This window comes from Ammodytes marinus (genome assembly GCF_949987685.1).
Source record: "Ammodytes marinus genome assembly, chromosome: 13".
In the NCBI taxonomy this organism is placed as follows: Eukaryota; Metazoa; Chordata; class Actinopteri; order Uranoscopiformes; family Ammodytidae; genus Ammodytes; species Ammodytes marinus.
Window position 1 is genome coordinate 21,516,889 of NC_137217.1, and position 6,848 is coordinate 21,523,736.

The window sequence follows — 6,848 nt, forward strand, 5'->3', positions numbered from 1 at the left end:
GGAGGATCAATAAAATACAAACAGTACAAGCTTTGAACAATCAAAGCGTATGTAATCAAGCGTGTGCATGTAAAGGGAGTTATTTTTATCACCTGGCTGCAGTATCTATGCACCACTGAACCTGTATGGAACTTTTCGTAAACGTAAGGAAGAGAAAGGAGATGAGAGTGAAAGTGAAGGGCCTATTTTCGGTGCATTCCTCAGCGTGCTGAATAGTTATCCTGGAGACATTACTTGGGCATTATCTGTCCCTTTGTGAGTCTTGCACCGTTTCTGTAGTGAGCTATTACATCTGTGTGTGTGTGTGTGTGTGTGTGTGTGTGTGTGTGTGTGTGTGTGTGTGTGTGTGTGTGTGTGTGTGTCTGTCTGTGAGTGATGTACACTGTATCAGAGCTGACCACTACTTGCCGGCGCGCCGTGCGTCTGCGTCAGCCACACACTGAGCCTGTTGTCGTGTTATTCTACGGAAGCTTAGAGCTGCTGACAAACTCTGGGGAAACGGGGAGGGCTGTGTGTGTGTGTGTGTGTGTGTGTGTGTGTGTGTGTGTGTGTGTGTGTGTGTGTGTGCGTAAGGGGGCAGGGGGGCCTGGAGAGACGATGGGGAAAGGGAGCGGGAAGACAAAAGGAAGAGGACTTCTATGACGTCGCACTTTGCCCTCCTGAGTGACTTGACCTCAGTCACATGGGGGGGGGGGGGGAAATGGGGGGGTGGCCTTTTGCAGACAGATGGACACACACATACGCACAAACACAACACAAACTCACAGAAACACACATATGCTTACGTATGTTAGACTGTTCACTCCAGCATTTAAACCAATTTATAACCCACTGCCCCCTTTAACCTGACATAGCCCGGCTGTTTCTGTCAATGCTGACGCACATCAGGCCACTTCATCACTGGCCATTCATTAAATTAACGCTTGTTAGACACCGACAATCATAAATCAACCTCCCACAACAATGATAGCAGATAACACAACTTATAACACAACACATGGGCAGCTGTATTGATTCTACCGCCGTTCCACTGACCACTTCCTGTGCGTCAGCCATGCAGAGTGTGTCAATTTCATCATAACTAAGAGCAAACACAGGAAAGGAAATTTCATATCCGCATGTTCTCACTGTTTATGTTTAGAAATAACGTACAGACAAGGACCGGGCCGCTAAGCACAACAGTTTGGAGTCAGAGTGTGTTTCACAATGTTTGGAAATCAAAAAGACTTCTCTCCACATTCAGTAGGCTGTGCTTTGACCGCACAGGGAGGGGAGGCGGACCTCAAGTTCACTGAAATGTCAGCAATGGTTTGAAGGGACTTTGACTTTCAGCGATGAAAACACAGCACAAAAGATACACTGTCCTCCTTATTTAGATTGGAATTTCTGCAGCTGTTGTCATATCGTTTGTTTTTTACTTTTGCGTTTCCTTTTCTTTTGCGGAAAGAAAACATTTACTGTAAATGTTTATATAAACTGTGAACTATCTATGCGACATACTTCTTGGATATACAATCTTATCTCTGTAAAAGTGAAAGTAAGATATGGAAGTAATGTGTTTGCGTGCATTCTTCTTTACCACCATTATCATTATCTCCAGCTGACAAGTCTGAGTCAGAAGGCCATCTTGGACTTGTCCGTCTGTACGACACTCCTCAGCCCCAGCTTTTCTCCGCTTTTATGTTTCTTGACCTTTGTTCATTGTGGGAACTTACAAAAGCTTTGTTTAGTGTGCAGTTCGGTAACCACCTTTTATCCTTGGAGGGCCGTGACTAAGAGGATTGAAATTAAAGTTATTCTAATCTCTCTATTCTTGTTCCCAATGTTTTTGTGCACTCTGACCCCTGCTGTTGCCAATTAGCCACTTAACCGCCTTACATGTCTTCTTTTATCAATAACAGTCAGTGAGTGAAGGACTTAGAAATGAAAGCTATCCGGAGATTCTATTTTTGGCACTGAGTTCACATATTAAATACGCTCCCACCACTGCGGTCTTTTTATGTCTGCCCCTTTCTCCCTGGCTCCTCATCTTCTTTCGGTTCATCAATCACACTGTCCATTCTCTAGGAAGGTCACCTCTGGATGTATGAACGGTGTTGGCCTCAGCGTCTGCCTTGTATATACAGACGCCCTCGCATCAGACTGGACCCCCAGTAGTGCCAGGAAGCATGCGAGGAATGCTAGGAATGGGCCCAGTGAGCGATAAGAAGGAAATTCCCTTCAGCAGTTTGGACGAATAGCCCAGAAACAACAGGCACGCGGTGGACAATCACTGGGGAGAAATTAGATGGATGACGACAGAGTTGGGACGGTATAGGGGATGGAACAGGATGCCTGGACAAATATAGGTCTATCTTTGACACTGAGACAATAAACACGGTCACAGAGGCTATCCTCAGAAGCTGCAGACTGATGTGATGACCATGATGAGATGGTGACACATGAAAAAGACGATAAGAAAAGAGTGGGATAGGTTGGAAAGATAGGTGAGACAGGAAGGGCAAAAAAAAAGCAATTACCAGCAATAGATATGTAATTAGAAAAAACAAAGTGATGCTATGGAAGAGAATGCAAGATAAGTGATGGCGAAGAAGACGTAAAACAGACAATCACCCATCTGAAAGACAGAGAGACAACCGTGGGACAGGAAGAGGACCTAGAGATAGAGGCATGTCACAGGAAATGGCGAACCCCTTTAATCAGCCCGGGATGGGATGACAGTAAGTGGTAAGAGGAAGACACACGTACATCACAGTATGGTGTAGATTTCTGGTTGGTGAATTCTTGGGTTTGACTGACAGCACCTCTTTATGACTCACTGACCGGGGTTTTATACTGTAGCCCACACTGCGCCATCTGCAGAGAGGCTTTCAAGCTCAGTTTGAACAGCGAACCAAACACTGCCAAACCCTGATCCAGATTAGCTTCCCCTCTGTAGTGACCCACTAAATCTGACTTTAAATCAGTGTCTAATGACAAGCCAAGTCTACATCCCTTTTGTCTGGCTGCCTGTGCTGATTTCGGGGCAGCCAGTTGGTAATTGTGTTGAGCTGCTAAATTGCACCGAGAGGGATTGGATTACCTACCACCAGGGTAGTCCCCCCCGTACACACACACACACACACCCTTCTCATTTCCCCTGTTTCCCCAGGATTACATCAGCGTTTAGGCTACTTCATCTGTGAGTAAGCACATACCTCACAGTCACACAGGAGGCCAGAAACATTGCCTAATGTGTTACAACAGAAAGGTGGATAATGGGATACGGAGGAGGGCAGGAAGTGTAAAAAGTCCTTCCTCTACATGGATTTCTATTCATCTCCAATGGAAAGATAAGAGGTGTAGCGGATGGTTGATGGCGATCTCGTTTCTGTTTATGCATGCTGGTGTGTGTATGCTTGTGCATGTGTGCTTATTGTTCCTAGCTTGCTGAAACCTCAGTCTTTTCTGTATTTAGATCGTAAATAATGAACAACCCAGAAGGGAATGAAACTTTATCCATATAAAACTCCCCAGGGCGTCTTATCTTGTATGACAATGATTGATTCCTGTAATATCATGATCGCAGCATAGACCTTTGCCAATAACAATAACAAAATTGAGATAGATAAAACAATATTCCGGCCACAATCTGGGCTTCTCCTCTCGAAAAGCGATGTACTAATTAATCTTCAAAGTGAAAAGCATTCTTGCGTGACAAAGCGCGTCCTGTAAGTCGCCATTGAGAGAACATTTCCCCAGGTCAGATCAACATTGTTCAGCTCAACAGAGACACAGTAAGTGCAGAGTGCTGTGATGAGAGGCAGTACATGAGACTGTATTTGTACTTGATGGTGTGGTTTTACTGAACAAATTAGGGTCAGAATTCGATCCAGTGAATGTGGACATTTCGCTTGTACGTTTGGGTCAAAACCTCATATAATGACTTATTGCGGTTTCCATGGCTTTTCGACCCGTCTGAATACAGCTGACACAAGGTAGATAGCTGGGTGTGTGAGTTATAAGGCGAGCCAGGGAAAGGCACAGGCAGACAAGGAGAGGTAACTATTTTTTTTAACTCCATTAAATAGAACCCCTGGGAGTTTTGGACGACTGACAGCTGAGGTAGAGTCCAGGGCAGCCAAGCAGGAGGGATAGTGTTTTCATGTGTTAATTTGTGTGTTTTCCTTCACTACTGGGACTTGTGTATATATAGGGCTGCAGGGCTGTCTCTCAGGTCCGCTGCTGAGTGTGATGGGGGTTCGCTCATGGGTATAGGAACAGGCTGCGGGACGACCTGTAGAACACCCCCTTTATCCCCCCAGGGAGCGATGCTTTTGAGGTGCAGTCCCCCCACCACCCTTCACCTCCAATGTGCCGAATCAGTGGAAGGCAGAAACCCGGAGAGTATCCCTGACACTAATATGGAAAAAAGCCTGTTTGGAGCGAATATAAGGGCAAATATTATTCTTCCTGAGCGTAACCACGGCGAGCACCTCTGACCTGGCAGTGAAAGTGCTGAAACAAAAAGCCCAAAGACTTTTTCTGCTCCATCAAAGGAGAGCTGCATAAAATAAACACGGCCATCAGATTACCACGCTGAACACGGGGCCGCGTTAACCCGCGCCGGCCGCCCTGCCGCCCAACCCCATTGCTCTATGGGAGTTAAGTGTGGGGTCCGCTCAGTCAACACCATGACGCAAAATGGAACAAGCCTCTGACAGAAGCCCCAGGCTGATGGAATAAGGCCCCTACCCACAGGCCCCCCGGCCCGAGAGAAACGTACTGAGCGAGGGATAGGGGAGAGAGGCAGGAAAACAGGAGGAAAGAAGAGGAAAGGAGGGAAAAGGTATGAAGATTTTTTTAGAAATGAGGAAAAGACCACGAGTCCCAAATCGGTGGCACTGGCCCTGTACCAAATTGAAAAGCACACACATAAAACGCACTGCTGCCCAAGAACCAGCATCAGCAGGCCAGGACAGACGGCCGCCAGTGAAGAGAGAACCGGGGCAGGGCAGGGCAGGGCAAAGCAGGGTACAGTGGTTGGTGGTAGTGGTTGTAGCTGCCAGTGAGACTGTGAGGCTTAGTTGGCTAGTGCTACTAACAGTGGACAGCCTCAGTCTGGTGGATCTGACCTCACAGGGGTTCATTATATCCCTGCATATGCCTGTTTGCATTTGTGTGTAGGGGCATGCATGTGTGCACCAAAAAAAAAAGGTTTGTGTGTTTACAGTATATGTGCATTTCACGTTCAGGTGACGTAACCAGGAGAAAACAGATCTGTCCCTTGAGGAAGACCAAGGCTTTTCTCTTGGCCTTTTAGTCATCTCACTGGGGCCCCACTGTCCATTTCATCCACCTAAAGCCCTCAGCCACAGTCTGTCTTCTGTCTGAGTCTGCGTCTGATTTCCCTCCCGGCACCTCTGACCTTCTCGCCACTCGTCTCTAACCTCATGCAGATTCCTACTCCCCCAGTCTGTCTTTTTGTCTGCCCGTGACCTAACAGAGCTATCCCCTGCTCCCTTGTTTCCTCCTTGGCCTTAACACAGGACTTACAGTAGCCTGAAGTGATGCACAATGTTTCAATTAAACTTTGTTTCGGACTTTCTGGTGACTGTATCTCGTGCAGCTAGGTCTGGCTTAAATATTTTCAGTCAGTAAAAATAATATTGCTCCCCTTTGCTGTGTGAGACCAGAATAAAAAAAGATGACTACTTTGGACTTAGAACCTAAAACTTTCCCCCTCTGATTTTCCTGATAAAACAGGTCTCACAACCGCCATCAGTAGCCCCCCACACACAGTCATGGTATTCTGCCCTTTCCCCTGACGTATGACTTGAAAAACCTCCTTATACTGCGGGCTTTAGGATGACGCAGGACTCAGGTAAAGTGTTACCAGATCACAAATAGATACAGAGACCGTGCCAGGTTGTAGCTGTTAGTGTTAAGTGTAAGACCCATGGGCCTTCTCTGGTTCCTGAAAATTACTCCTGTGTGTAACAACAATGAACACAATCACTGTGGTCCACTGGGCCTCACACCAGCAGCATTGCATTACCGCACTTGCCTCCCTACTGTTCTCCTTTTCTTTTCATCCTTCCCTCTTTTCTCCTCTGACTCAGCTGTTTTGTAGGAAACTCCGTCTCTTTGAAGAAGGGAAGAATCTTTCATTACCCGACAGCAGGGAGAGAGAAGGAGATGATAGGGAGAGAATAACTGGCCCATTGTCTTCACACACACACACACACACACACACACACACACACACACACACACTCTCCATGTCCCAATTATAATTGTGTTGAGCTAATTACAGAGAGCTACTACAACAGGTGTGCAACTTTGCACCTGGGTAAAAAAGGTCTAGTAAGTGTGTGTGAGACAGACAAAGAGGATTGTGTCTATGTCTACGTAAACCTTGGTGAAAGTGTGTATGACAGTGTCAGTAATTGAGATCACAGAAATCTGTGTGTGTCATATGCTTACTAAACCTTACATGTTACTTAATAGTATGCAGACATTGGTCACCGTATTGTATCACAGGCTACTGTATTATCACACAATCAGCATGGACCTATACCAGTCTGAACCCCATCTGTGTTTAATTATAAAGCTACAGGCTACATCTGTTTGACATTACTGGAAAGCTGAAATTAGCACACAAACACAGTCTCACTCTCACTCATACACCGCATTGCATTTTAAATGAGAGTGATTACAATCACCTAATTGATAAATGTAACCACAGTGAGCCTCTTCTTGTGATTCATAATCTATAAGCAGCCTTTCTCAATGGCGTGTCGGCACAGTATGACATAGGGGGAGACAGAACCGGAGGCAATAGTGATGTAAGCAGGGGTCTCTCACGG